Source organism: Lithobates pipiens, unplaced genomic scaffold (genome assembly GCF_037356315.1).
Source record: "Lithobates pipiens isolate NorthernLeopardFrog02 unplaced genomic scaffold, aLitPip1_a1.2 Scaffold_16, whole genome shotgun sequence".
In the NCBI taxonomy this organism is placed as follows: domain Eukaryota; kingdom Metazoa; phylum Chordata; class Amphibia; order Anura; family Ranidae; genus Lithobates; species Lithobates pipiens.
In genome coordinates this window covers 7,977,449-7,992,888 of record NW_027507748.1, presented here as the reverse complement: position 1 = coordinate 7,992,888, position 15,440 = coordinate 7,977,449, and the positions used below count along the sequence as shown (strand labels likewise).

Here is a 15,440-nt window from a genome sequence, read left to right as displayed (position 1 = left end):
AACTTACATTTAAACATTTTCTTTTTCTTACAAGATTTTTAACCAACTTAAGGGACTGCAGATCAAACCAAAATCAGGTATTTTTTTTTTTTGGTGTATTTCCTTTTCATAAATGAATTTTATTAATTTGCATCGTGGTTCTGAGCCAACTAGAAACTGTGATTTCTGCAGAAAGAGTCAATTATCTAGAAGAGCCTTGTACATCATAGCCCCCTCCTTTTCTAGAACTGCCTAATTACTGTCTGTGCTGGCCCAGCTCCCCTGTCACTCCCCCTCATCTGCTTACATATCATTAAATAGCTGCTAAATAATACTATAGAGCAGTGATGGGGAACCTCGGCACCCCAGATGTTTTGGAACTACATTTCCCATGATGCTCATGCACTCTGCAGTGTAGTTTAGCATCATGGGAAATGTAGTTACAAAACATCTGGGGTGCCGAGGTTCACCATCACTGCTATAGAGAGTCACAACTCTTAGCCCTTGTACACACGGTCGGAGATTTCCACAACCAAATCCGTCGGATTTTGCCCGAAACTGTTGCATACACACGGTCGGACTAAGTTGTCGAAAAATGCGATCTTTCAGAACGTGATGACGTTATTTCGTTACGATGGGACTACATTCAGGCTAGTAGCCAATAGCTTTGATGTAGGAATTTGATCTGAACATGCTTGGCACTTGGTCCGATCAAAATTTGCTACACATGATCGGAGTATGTCCGATCGAACCAGTTGGTCGGGAAATATTTCCAACATGTTGGAAAATTGGGTCCGACGGAATCAGTCCGATGCATACCACACACAGTCGGATTATCCGACAACACGGTCCGATAGGACACATTCCGACGGATTCTCCGACCGTTTGTACAAGGGCTTAATCTGGGGCTGCCAAATCCAATTCAAGATGGTGGCACCCAGCGGCAGTGTCACATCATAGGTAGTCAGGAAACGAGATGCCTAATATAAGCCCCCTAAAAGCTTGAAGGTGCTCCTTGGATTTTGGGCCCCATTATGCTGGTAGGATGCAAAAATAGTCAGACACGTGGTATCCCCATGCTCAAGAGGAGTAGCAAAATGTGTTTTGGGGTGTATCTATAAGTTTGTCCATACTGTGTGTTATAAATATCTTATTAACCACTTGAAGTCCTAAAGGTTTTACCCCTTCATGACCAGGGCATTTTTGATTTTCAGCACTACGCTACTTTAACTGGTAACGCTGTCATTCAACACCGTACCCAAATTACATTTTATATAATTTTCTTTACACAAATAGAGCTTTCTTTTGGTGGTATTTTATCACCACTGGTTTTAAAATTTTTATTATATAAACAAAAAAAAACAAAAGATTAAAAAAAATGAAGGTTTTGAAAAAAATGATATTTTCAACTTTCTGTTATAAAAGAAAATGTCCAATGAACTAAAATGCCATCATACATTGAGCCCAAAATGTATTCTGCTACATGACTTTGGAAACACAAATCCCAATAAGTGTATATTAACCGCTTTAGCCACAGAAGAATTTACCCCCTTCTGACCAGAGCACTTTCTGCGTTTTCTCACTGCATCGTTTTAACTGACAATTGCACGGTCGTTCAACGTTGCACCCAAACAAACTTGACGTCCTTTTTTTCCCACAAATAGAGCTTTCTTTTGGTGGTATTTGATCGCCTCTGCCATTTTTATTTTTTTGCACTTTAAAACAAACAAAAAAAAAAAGCGACAATTTTGAAAAAAAAAAAGCAATAAGTTTTTACTTTTTGCTATAATAAATATCCCCCAAAAATATATATATATAAAAAAACAATTTCCTCAGTTTAGGCCGATATGTATTCTACATATTTTTGGTAAAAAAAATAAAAATCACAATAAGCTTACGATTGGTTTGCGCAAAATTTGTAGCGTCTACAAAATAGGGGATAGTTTTATGGTATTTTTATTAGTAATGGCGGTGATCTGCGATTTTTATCAAGACTGCGACATTATGGCGGACACAATTTTGTGACCATTGCCATTTATACAGCAATCAGTGCTATAAAAATGCATTGATTACGGTGTAAATTACACTGGCAGTGAAGGGGTTAACCACTAGGGGGCAGTGAAGGTGTTAAGTGTGTCCTAGGGAGTGATTCTAACTGTGGGGGGAGGGGCTTCACCTCACATGACAGTGATCACTGATCACAATGACAGAGAGCAGTATTTTCTGTCCTGTCACTAGGCAACACAGGGACATGCTGTTTACAAAAGCATCTCCCCATTCTACCACCCCGTGACATGATCGCGGGCACCCGGCGGACATCAAGTCCGTGGCGGGCGCACCCGCAGCACCGTTTCTTAAAGGGGATGTACCTGTACTCCCTTTTACAGGTCCAGCCATTCTGCTGACGTAAATCTGCGTGTACAGGTCGGCAAGCGGTTAATTGGTTTGTGGGAAAGTTATAGTGTCTACAAACTATGGGATATATACTGGAATTTATGCAGCTCTCACTTTCTGACTGCCTCCCACCTTTGATGAGGTGCTAAAATGCCCGGAGAATACAAAAACTCCCCAAATGCCCCCTTTTTGGAGGGTAGACAGTCGAAGGAATTTGCCCCAAGAGGCATGTTGAACCCAAGGAAGATTTCATTTTTTGTCACAAGTTGGATTCTTCCTTCCTTTTTTTTTCCACAAAGTTGTCAAAATTAATTAGATATTTCTCACACATGCCATGGGTAGATGTGGAATTACACCCCAAAATACATTCCGCTACTTCTCCCAAGTATGAAAATACCACATGTGAGAAAGACTTTTTGGTCGCATACATGGAACCAAAATCCAATGATCACCTTCAGGGCTTTGAAAAGGTGGAATTTCCTCATGTCGCTTCCTATCACGTTTCAGTGGCCTTGAAATGCCAAGAGAGTACAAAACACCACCCCCCCCCCCCCCCAAAAAAAATAACAATTTGGAAAGCAGACATGCCAAGGTATGTGCTAAGAGGCATGGCAAGTATTTTGCAGATCTCATTTGTTGCCACCCACCCCTATGTGCTGCTGAAAGAGGAAGAAAGATTTTTAACACAATATGCAATTTTAAGAGTGTAGAAAGGTATAGAGAGCAGAGCAACAGGTACAACTTATGTAGGGAGATTTGTTTCATCTCTGTGTATCATCTGAGGCTGTTCACTTTACTGGGTACATGAGAGGATTTTCATCCACTTTATGTCTAATAGTTGCTATAAGGCTAGAGTAACGGTCTGATGATAGGACAAACCCATCCTATCTTCTTTACAAGCCGCTGGTTCCATTAATAGTTTAGGTTTTGCTCATCATAGTAGGCATATCCCCCCCCCCCCTCCAGGATCTTCTTGGGTTTGGGAACCAGTGATGGACTATTACCTTGGACCTGTATAGCACCCTGCTGTTAAATAAACATATAGCACACATTGATGAGGTGATCACTCTAGCAGGATTCAGTGTCTGAATCCTCATTAGTCCCTACCACATGGGACCAGGTCTTCCAATATATTACGGATGTAGCACTTATCTAGATGCATTGCTTCCATTGCTACAGTAGAAGGCAGTGAAGTGTTAAAGAATTCAAAGCTCCGAGTTGCACCCATTTTTTTTTTTTTAGTTTATTAACAGTCAGTAGCTACAAAAAGCATAGCTGCGGACTTTTAATAAATCAACACTTACCTGCCTCACGGTCCAGCGATGTGGCCGCCCGGAGGCTAGCTCCTCTCCCCGGCACCATCATGGTAACTGTGGGCACCCGGCCGCGACAGCTTACGGCTTCTTACAGGCCTATTGGCAAGCTGATCTTCTGGGACCCGAGTTGGGTTCCAGAAAATTGCTGGCAGGGAGGGGCCGCCTAGGGCGAGAGGAGTCGCCACCTAGGCGGCCGAAGATAGTAAACAGGAAGTGGTACAGGAAGTCCCACGAAAAAAGGGTACACTCTCCTCCCCCGCCCCCCCTCAAAAAAAAATTGCATGCCAAATGTGGCGAGGAGTGCTTAAAGCGGAAGATCCGCTTTTGGGAAAAATTTCTGCACAGAGGGAAAGAGGGCCATTACCATAGGACTGTAGCCAAAAACTGAGATGTCATGGGGTGGGGGTAGGGGTCTAAGGGGACACTGATGTGTGTCCAAAAGCTTTGCTAGTGGCCGATTACCCAAAAGGTAGCAGACTGTAATCCAGTATCTATGAATTTCCAGCCTGTGCTGTACAATTAACATACAATCTTATATTCCCCCTGTAAACCACCAATACCCGCTATGCAAATGAAGAGCGTCAGGCATGTTTGTAGACCTTCCATAGATACAGCAGAGGAGCGAGTGTTGTCACCCTAGGAAAGGAAGCGTGTTACTGTGGCAGGATCACAGGGGGAAAACAAAAGGGGTGAAAAAAGCCTAAAAAAAATCCCCAAAACAAATGCAGCCCCCCACACCTGAGGATTGGCATCCAGCAATATATTATTTTTCTGGGGTTTAGATACATTTTAAGGCAGAAGAGACACAAAGTGAGGAATACAACCACCTTCAATGGGAGATGTGTACATTTACAACATTACAAATATCAGAAATTTGGAGTAAATTTCATTTTAAAAGCAAAACGTAAAATCTTTCTATGTACAATGGTGGCCTCTAGAATAACAATGTTGTCACACTGATAGCAATATGGAAAGCAATGAATATTCCTTGGCTCTGGGTGCAGCAAATATGAAGGTGCAGAGGATTCCATTTTATAAAAGATATATAAAAACTACAAAATGTTACAATGTAATAAATAATGAGAAGAAAAGGAAAGCTATGGTTGGTGCTCCAAGGCCTTTGAGGTGCGTCGCTCCTTCGGATGACCGGGTGGCAATGCAGTCACCAAAACATTCCACGGTCCGGAATAACAGTAAGTGCAATGAAAAGAAGCCGCCGGCACACTATAAAATACCCCCCCCCCAAAAAAAAGATTAAATGGTAAAACTTTATTGTTCCAGACAAGCAACACAAAGTGATCTTCATTTGTTGTGGAGGGTGGAGAAGGGGCGGGAGCGGCACTTATACATTTATAAGGCAACTGTGAACATTCCTAAAGGGTTAAAAAATTATAAAAACCCTGGGGCCCTTTTTTTTTCTTCTCCTTTTTGGCCCAGAGGGTTTCTCTTATTTCGGTGAGGTCTTGAACCCGTACATGATACTCTTTGGAATATGTATACAGGGATGCACTGATATATCGTCCGTCAAAAATAGGTTTATCAGTGTTTTGTCCATAAAAGAAAAAGAAAAGAAGGATAGTGACATGCGGTGTTCCACTGAGTGCAATGCAAAATCACGCTCCCGTTGGCCGCAATGCAAACATGGCAGCTACATTAATTAAATTAACCACTTCCTGACCACCCGCCATCATACTGCGGCAAGGTGGCTGTAAAGCGCGAACCTCCGTAGGCATACGCCGGTCTGTACATGCCATATATATGCCTCCCTATACTGCATCCGCAGGCATGAACCCGCCCCCAGGTCCGGCGGACTCGAGGTCTAAGTAAACCAGGCAGATCCCCGTTCTGACAGGGGACATCTCATAGATCTGCTGTTCCCAGCGCTCTCTGTGATGGCCCAGGCAGCCCATCCCCCCTACAGTTAGAACACGCTGAGGGAACACAGTTAACCCCTTGATTGTCCTCAGTGTGCCAGTGTCATTTATACATTGATCAGTGCTTTTTTTTTGTATTATGTAATAAATGTCACTGGTCCCCCAAAAAGTGTAATTTGAGGGTCAGATTTATCCGCCGCAATACCACAAAAAAAACAAACAAAAAAACAAATAAACAAAAAAACAAACAAACAAAAAAAAACACAACACCTACACTGGCCCCTAGTGGTTAACTCCTTCACTGCCAGTGTAATTTACACAAGAACCAGTGCATTTAAATAGCACTGATTGCTGTATAAATGACAATGGTCCCAAAAATGTGTCAAAAATGTGCGATGTGTCCGCCGTAATGTTGCAGTAATTAAAAAAATTTAAAAAAAATAAAACGGTGATCGCCGTCATTACTAGTAGAAAAAAAAAACAATATTAATAAAAATGCTGTTTTGTAAACGCTATAACTTTTGCGCAAACAATAAATAACCGCTAATTGTGATTTTTTTTTTTTTAACAAAAATATGTAGAAGAATACGTATCGGCCTAAACTGAGGGGGGAAAAAAAAATTTATATATTTTTTGGGGATATTTATTATAGCAAAAAGTAAAAAATAATGTATTTTTTTCAAAATTATTGCTCTTTTTTTGTTTATAGAGCAAAAAATAAAAACCACAGAGGTGATCAAATACCACCAAAAGAAAGCTCTATTTGTGGGGGGGGGGGGGGGAAGTTCGCCAATTTTGTTTGGGAGCCACGTCGCATGACCGCGCAATTGTCAGTTAAAGCGACGTAGGGGTGAATCGCAAAAAGGGGGGCCCGGTCCTTTGGCTGTAAATTGGTCCGGGGGGGCTTAAGTGGTTAAAGGGTTAAGTAGAGTTGACAAGGACACAAATTAGCACAATGACATTTTTTTTTACAGGGTTGCGGAAAATATGAATTAACTTGCGTTGGCTTTTGTGATCATTTGATGATTGCAGGGGGAACGCAAATGTTACCCACGTCATCCAACACCATTGTGGAAATTAGGGGGGGGGGCGTACTCAGGGAGGAATGTCTTTAAAATTCTATATATATCCATTATTTACACATTGTACATTTATGTTTTTTTCCCTTAAAATAAAATATATATATATTTTTAAAGGTGGCTGAATCTGCGAGGTGGAGATCAGATTCAGACACCCAAATGCAGTGATCTATTACTGCAGGCAGAAGAGAGAGTGAGAGAGCGGCGATAGCCCTCTGCAGACCTCAATAGTGAATGGCAATGGAATGAATGCAGGAACCTGGCTTACGATGTCACAGTGGTTTTTTTTTGTTTTTCTTGGCAAAAATGATACACCTGCTCTATTGTAGACCTCCTATTCTGGATCCAGTCTTATTTCCATCGCTACTTTCTCAAACCCCTCGAATACGGAACAGTTACATCTGCCTCTTATGATCTGGGGTGGCTCTGATCACGAGGTGGGCTCCACCAATGCTCAACGTGAAGCAGAGGTTTACCATAGGATCGTACAAACATCTTACCACCTTTACAGGAACCCCTTTTGGGTCAGATCCAACAGGGGATGGAGGGAATTAAAGTACAAAAACATGAAATAAAAGTATGAACATTGTAAAAAAATAAATAAAAATAAGACTATGGTAAATACTGCATAAGATCGAGATAAAGCCAACTGCTCCCCAGAACAATCAACAGCTGCTGTTCTCCAGGAGATACAAAGATGGAGGCCACACATGGTGAGACCATATTGTGACAAAATAGTTGGCTAAAGAGCTGTGAGAGAAGCCAATACTTTGTGGTGTATCCGTGTCATCCTCCAAATATACCCCATCATCCTCCAAATATACCCCATCATACTCCTCAGTGTCCTCCAGTTACACCCATCATCCTCAGTGTCCTCCAGTTACACCCCATCATCCTCAGTGTCCTCCAGTTACACCCCATCATCCTCAGTGTCCTCCAGTTACACCCCATCATCCTCAGTGTCCTCCAGTTACACCCCATCATCCTCAGTGTCCTCCAGTTACACCCCATCATCCTCCTATTACACCCATCATCCTCAGTGTCCTCCAGTTACACCCCATCATCCTCAGTGTCCTCCAGTTACACCCCATCATCCTCAGTGTCCTCCAGTTACACCCATCATCCTCAGTGTCCTCCAGTTACACCCATCATCATCATCATCTGGGCCAGATTCCTCTTTGCACTTCCTGTCCCTTCCATTTTGTATGACGCCCCAAGTTCAACATCATCAGCATCCCAATCTACGATGTTCCACAGAGGATCTTGATGTCTGACAGAGCAGGGAAGACCCCACTTTCCACAAATACTTCTGCATCCAGGGAGGGGACGAGCTCAGTCATCATTCACAGTCTCACTCCATAAAACGGAAGCACAGATGTCAAGCTGCAGCTTATATGAAATAGTCATTAAAAAAAAAACAAAAAAAAAACACAGAACAAAAACAAAAAAAATATGAAAACCAAGCATGAAAAATGACAATGTGCCTTCTTCCTGGTTGATTGGCTCAGTATTGTCCTTTCTCCATGTCCCCTTTGTATTTGGCTCCAGAAGACGGGAGGACTGGAAAAAAGTCCTACCAACGAGACAAAGTTCCATAGTGCGGATATATCCGAGCCTTCATGTCATGTCCTTCCAGCCTAAAAAGAAGGAAAATATGGTAATTCAGGTATCATGGAGAGCAGGAGGAACATTAGACAACATTTATACACAACAGACACTGGAGGAGAATGTTTTTTGGAGAAAAAATCTGAACACAATCCTGCCGGTTGTGTATTACAGGGTCACCTAGGCTCCCGGCCTCCGACATAAGAGAAGACAAACCTAACATTACAATCACTTTCTGCCTTTGCACCAACATAAAGTGCATTCTATGTATAAAAGGTAAAAAAATAAATAAAAAAAAAATAAAAAAACTAGGGCTGTTACTGATTAAAATAAAAAAATATGAAATTGACTAATTTCGATGAATTATAACGCACATACAGATCCAACTACTTTTAGCTGATCTCCTTGCATTGCAGCTCTGCATTAGTCAGTGGTAAATGTGGTATACACTATATACAATCACCTGACACTAGTTAGTTTCCACAATCCATGACTTGACTTCACAGTTCACACAAATACGTTTTCATTTCAAACTGTAGCACTGACGTAAGTCAGTTTTATTTCCCACAGTAGTGTGACAATCCCTCCACCACCGGTCTAACTAATCACTCTCATCTTATGGCATGGACCCCTGTGCAAACAGGTGGTCATGCAAGCGGGTATCAAAAGGGTTAACACTGACCATAAACTTCTCTCACAATCTCAGCAAGGACGCCGGGTCATCGGTAGAAAGAAAAGATCTCAGTGCCCACCGCTTAAGTAGAAGATTTAATTGTGTTCAAACACAAACTACTCACATAAAGATGATAAAAACACACAGCATGTAATGCCGACAATCGTGTTAGTTCCGTAGGGCAGCAGCGAGTGACGTCATTCCCCCGTATGCGCTACGTTCAGAACATCAACGTCACCGGACTACTCCCCCCTTCCCTTCATTAGCAGATGGTGGCACTTGGGGAAGGGGGTGAGGAGTCCAGTGATGTCACCAGACTACTCCCCCCTTCCCTTCGTTAGCAGATGGTGGCACTTGGGGAAGGGGGGGGAGGAGTCCAGTGATGTCACCGGACTACTCCCCCTTCCCTTCGTTAGCAGACGGTGGCACTTGGGGAAGGGGTGGGGGAGGAGTCCTGTGGCGTCACCAGATCTCTGATGGAACTCCCTGAAGCCGGTGGAGAGGTAAGTACTGATCTAAAGAATGAATCAATTTATCGAAGAATTAATTTTTAATTTCCACAGCCCTAAAAAAAAAACCTCTGTGTGCAACAGCCTCCCCAATACTTACCTGAGCCCCATCTCCATCCAGCGATGTCCACGAAAGCCTGATCTGTTCGGGAACTCGCACTCCCAATTGGCTGCGATTGCCAGCAGTGGGAGCCAATGGCCCCTACTGCTGCCAAAAGCCAATCAGGAGATGGAGGGGGAGGAGTGGAGCTGCAGCTCTGGGCGTGTGAAAAGGGACACAGAGACACGGGGCTTTTTTTTAAATATATTTTTGGGGGATATTTATTATAGCATAAAATATTTTTTTCTTCAAAATTGTCGATTTTTTTTTGTTTATAGTGCAAAAAAGAAAAACTGCAGATGTGATCAAATACCACCAAAAGAAATCTCTATTTGTGGGGGAAAAAAGGACATCAGTTTTGTTTGAGTACAACGTCGCACGACCGCGCAATTGTCAGTTAAAGCGACGCAGTGCCGAATCACAAAAGTGCTCTGGTCAGGAAGGGGGTAAATTGTTCTGGGGCTGAAGTGGTTAACTGGTAAATACACAGTTATGTAACACTGTACCCAAATCACATATATAGAATCCCCCCCCCACAAATCGCTTTCTTTTGATGGTTGAAAAAACGCTTACAAATAAAAATTCTTCATAAATTTAGGCCAATATGTATTCTGCTTCATGTCTTTGGTTAAAAAAATAAATAAAAATAAATCCCACTAAGTGTATATTGATAGATTTATGTAAAAGTTATAGTGTCTACCAACTAAGGTAATAAAATATATATATTTATTACACACACACACTGGAAGGGGAACCTCCGCCCCGGTCTCAAGTCTTTTGTAGACTCTAACAGGTTTTCTTCTAAGACTGTCCTGTATTTGTCTCCATCCATCTTCCCATCAACTCTGACCAGCGTCCATGTCCCTGCTGAAGAAAACCATCCCCACCACATGATGCTGCCACCACCATGTCTCACGGTGGGGATGGTGTGTTCGGGGGGATGGGCAGTGTTAGTTTTCCCCACACACGGCGTTTTACTTTTAGGTCAAAGAGTTCAATTTTGGTCTCATCTGACCAGATCACCTTCTTCCACATGTTTGCTGCCCCCTCCCCCACATGGCTTCTCACAAACTACAAACAGGACTTCTTATGACTTTCTTTCTCCAATGTCTTTCTTCTTGTCACTCTTCCATAAAGGGCAGATTTGTGGAGAGACGACTAATAGTTGTCCTGTGGACAGATTCTCCCCCCTGAGCTGTGGATCTCTGCAGCTCCTCCAGAGTCACCATGGACCTCTTGGCTTCTTCTCTGATGAATGCGCTCCTTGCCCGGCCCGGTCAGTTTAGGTAGACGGCCGTGTCTTGGTAGGTTTGCAGTTGTGCCATACTCTTTCCATTTTCCGATGATGGATTGAACAGAGCTCAGTGAGATGTTCAAAGCTTGGGAGATATTTATTTTTATAACCTCACCCTGCTTTATACTTCTCCACAGCTTTATCCCTGACCTGTCTGGTGTGTTCCTTGGCCTTCATGATGCTGTTTGTTCACTAAGGTTCTCTAACAAACCTCTGAGGGCTTCACAGAACAGCTGTATTTATACTAAGATTAAGTGACACACAGATGGACTCTATTTACTAATTAGGTGACTTCTGAAGGCAATTGGTTCCTCTAGATTTTAGTTAGGGGTATCAGAGTAAAGGGGGCGCCATACAAATGCCCCTCCCCCAAACTTTTCACATATTTATTTGTATCATTTTCCTTCCACTGGTGGAACAAAAAAAAATAATAAGGACACTCCTCAAGAAAGGCCACATGCCGTCACCGAGCTTTAACAAAAACGCAACACAAAGATTGTGAGGCCACATGGAAAAGGTGGTATGGTCAGATAAGACTAAAATAGAATGATTTGGCTTCAATGATATGCCTGCCGGGAATCCATCCAAATAACACCATTCCTACAGTAAAGCATGGAGGGGGGTAATATCTTGGTATTGGGGCGGGGGGGGGGGGGGGTGTATCTTTGCAGCAGGGCCTGGGACACTTGTCAGGATAGAAGGAAGAATGGACGGGGGAAAATTTACATCAAATTCTTGAAGGAAAATCTGCTGCCCTCTGCTGGCAGAACGTCATCAATGAGAAGAAGGTTTACCTTCCAACATGACAATGACCCTAAGCACGCAACAATGAGCACACAGTGGTTGGAAGGAAAGGGGGGAGGAGGAGCACACCGTGGTTGGAGGGAGGGGGGAGGAGGAGCACACCGTGGTTGGAGGGAGGGGGAGGAGGAGCACACAGTGGTTGGAAGGAAAGGGGGGAGGAGGAGCACACCGTGGTTGGAGGGAGGGGGAGGAGGAGCACACCGTGGTTGGAGGGAGGGGGGAGGAGGAGCACACCGTGGTTGGAGGGAGGGGGGAGGAGGGGCACACAGTGGTTGGAGGGAGGGGGGAGGAGGGGCACACAGTGGTTGGAGGGAGGGGGGAGGAGGGGCACACAGTGGTTGGAGGGAGGGGGGAGGAGGGGCACACAGTGGTTGGAGGGAGGGGGGAGGAGGGGCACACAGTGGTTGGAGGGAGGGGGGAGGAGGGGCACACAGTGGTTGGAGGGAGGGGGGAGGAGGGGCACACAGTGGTTGGAGGGAGGGGGGAGGAGGGGCACACAGTGGTTGGAGGGAGGGGGGAGGAGGAGCACACAGTGGTTGGAGGGAGGGGGGAGGAGGAGCACACAGTGGTTGGAGGGAGGGGGGAGGAGGAGCACACAGTGGTTGGAGGGAGGGGGGAGGAGGAGCACACAGTGGTTGGAGGGAGGGGGGAGGAGGAGCACACAGTGGTTGGAGGGAGGGGGGAGGAGGAGCACACAGTGGTTGGAGGGAGGGGGGAGGAGGAGCACACAGTGGTTGGAGGGAGGGGGGAGGAGGAGCACACAGTGGTTGGAGGGAGGGGGGAGGAGGAGCACACAGTGGTTGGAAGGAAAGGGGGGAGGAGGAGCACACAGTGGTTGGAGGGAGGGGGGAGGAGGAGCACACAGTGGTTGGAGGGAGGGGGAGGAGGAGCACACAGTGGTTGGAGGGAGGGGGGAGGAGGAGCACACAGTGGTTGGAGGGAGGGGGGAGGAGGAGCACACAGTGGTTGGAGGGAGGGGGAGGAGGAGCACACAGTGGTTGGAGGGAGGGGGGAGGAGGAGCACACAGTGGTTGGAAGGAAAGGGGGGAGGAGGAGCACACAGTGGTTGGAGGGAGGGGGGAGGAGGAGCACACAGTGGTTGGAGGGAGGGGGAGGAGGAGCACACAGTGGTTGGAGGGAGGGGGGAGGAGGAGCACACAGTGGTTGGAGGGAGGGGGGAGGAGGAGCACACAGTGGTTGGAGGGAGGGAGGAGGAGGAGCACACAGTGGTTGGAGGGAGGGGGGAGGAGGAGCACACAGTGGTTGGAAGGAAAGGGGGGAGGAGGAGCACACAGTGGTTGGAGGGAGGGGGGAGGAGGAGCACACAGTGGTTGGAGGGAGGGGGGGAGGGGAGCACACAGTGGTTGGAGGGAGGGGGGAGGAGGAGCACACAGTGGTTGGAGGGAGGGGGAGGAGGAGCACACAGTGGTTGGAGGGAGGGGGGAGGAGGAGCACACAGTGGTTGGAGGGAGGGGGGAGGAGGAGCACACAGTGGTTGGAGGGAGGGAGGAGGAGGAGCACACAGTGGTTGGAGGGAGGGGGGAGGAGGAGCACACAGTGGTTGGAAGGAAAGGGGGGAGGAGGAGCACACAGTGGTTGGAGGGAGGGGGGAGGAGGAGCACACAGTGGTTGGAGGGAGGGGGGGAGGGGAGCACACAGTGGTTGGAGGGAGGGGGGAGGAGGAGCACACAGTGGTTGGAGGGAGGGGGAGGAGGAGCACACAGTGGTTGGAGGGAGGGGGGAGGAGGAGCACACAGTGGTTGGAGGGAGGGGGGGAGGGGAGCACACAGTGGTTGGAGGGAGGGGGGAGGAGGAGCACACAGTGGTTGGAGGGAGGGGGAGGAGGAGCACACAGTGGTTGGAGGGAGGGGGGAGGAGGAGCACACAGTGGTTGGAGGAGGGGGGAGGAGGAGCACACAGTGGTTGGAGGAGGGGGGGAGGGGAGCACACAGTGGTTGGAGGAGGGGGGAGGGGGAGCACACAGTGGTTGGAGGAGGGGGGGAGGGGAGCACACAGTGGTTGGAGGAGGGGAGCACACAGTGGTTGCAGGAGGGGGGGAGGGGAGCACACAGTGGTTGCAGGAGGGGGGGAGGGGAGCACACAGTGGTTGCAGGAGGGGGGGAGGGGAGCACACAGTGGTTGCAGGAGGGGGGGAGGGGAGCACACAGTGGTTGGAGGGAGGGGAGCACACAGTGGTTGGAGAAGGCGGTGAACGTTTTTTTCAGGGCCTAGTCAGAGCCCAGACTTGAACCCCATTGAAAATCTGTGGAATCACTTGAAGACTGCAGTCCACAAACGGTCACCATCCAATGTAACTGAACCGAAGCCGTTCTGTAAAGAATTGCGGGCAAATATTGCAAAGTTAGTGGAGACAAATCCCAACAGACTAAAGACTGGAAATAAAGCGAAAAGGTGAATCTTTTTTCCAATTTCGTGACCGTTTTTGCATTTCGTTCATTTCTCTCTGACATGTTGCTGTTGGATCTTTCACATGGATGGTGTAGGTTATACTAGTAAATACAGCTGGATAAAACAAAAAACGCTCTGTCTTCATTTCAGGCTGTAGCTGCTGTACGCTGGTTTTATGGCTAAGCAGGAGCAACAGACTTCAAACTTGTTTTGTTTAGTTTGTATTTGTTCATTGAAGTTTTTTTTTTTTTTTTTCCATATTCGTTATGCAACAAATTCCAGAAATGAAATCGGTTCAACATTTCTTTGTTGGTCCAGGTGGATTAGAAAAATGTAGCATACGTACAGACGGTTGCTATATATACTATATTACCAAAAGTATTGGGACACCTGTAATATATTTTATATATATATACACACACACACACACACACTTTAATGACATCCGGAGGGTTCAATATTGAGTTGGCTCCGCCCTTTGCAGCTATAACAGCTTCACCTCTTCTGGGAAGGTCTTCCTCAAGGTTTAGGAGATGTGTCTATTGGAACATTTGACTAATTCTTCCAGAAGAGCATTTGTGAGGTCAGAGAAGGCCTGGCTCGCAGTCTCCGCGCTAATTCATTCAAAGGTGTTCTATCGGGTTGAGGTCAGTACTCTGTGCAGGCCAGTCAAGTTCCTCCACCCCAAACTCGCTCATCCATGTCTTGATGGACCTCGATTTGTGCACTGGTGGGCAGTCATACTGGAACAGAAAGGGGCCGTCCCCCCAAAGTCTTCCCACAAAGTTGGGAACTACCGCCGTCTCACGTGACATCTGAATAAAATGAATGCATTTGACAATTTTGTTATAACTTTTTCCTGGATTGGACGGCACTCATTACTAATGTCCATTCTGAGATTTGTATACATCCAAATGTTGGAAAATTGATTGGTTACAAAAAGCACATGTCTAAAGAGATCCAAATTCAGATTTCCATAAAATAGCGCACAGGGAAGAGCCACGTGGGACACACCCCGTACAAAGACCTTCATCGAGGAATGGGAAGTCAGCAGTCTCTGGCATTAGACCCCAAACACCAAGAGCCAACCTTTGATGGTGCTAGGGACCAAAATGCTGATCCATGTCCATCTGCAAATAAAAAAAAGGGACAGGATGTGTCCAATGGAGAATTTCCAAGGATAAAAGGTTTCTGGCTTCGCACCAAGTGACGAATTCCTCCCAAGCGCCGTGGTCACCTCTGCAGGAAGTCGGCTTCCCAGCTTTTAGGATTGTGGCAGTCTCGCAAAAACCTCAGCTTTGGCAAACTGGATCTTGAGACAGCAGGTCCTGACAACTTGGAGGAGACCAGAGGTCGACACACCAGGTTCTTTAACCACTTAATGACCAGCCTCGTTTTGAGAAT

General features: G+C 46.1%; 1 protein-coding gene across 1 annotated transcript in view; it reads right to left on the bottom strand.

Annotated features, from left to right (window-relative positions):
• Nucleotides 1–8,172: 8,172 nt before the first annotated feature.
• LOC143981469 (uncharacterized) overlaps nt 8,173–15,440 on the bottom strand; it is a 67,886-nt gene continuing 60,618 nt past the window's right edge. Inside the window, exon 7 of the mRNA XM_077479349.1 lies at nt 8,173–8,279. The gene's annotated coding sequence lies outside the window, so the exon portion shown is untranslated. The remainder of the gene's footprint in view (nt 8,280–15,440) is intronic.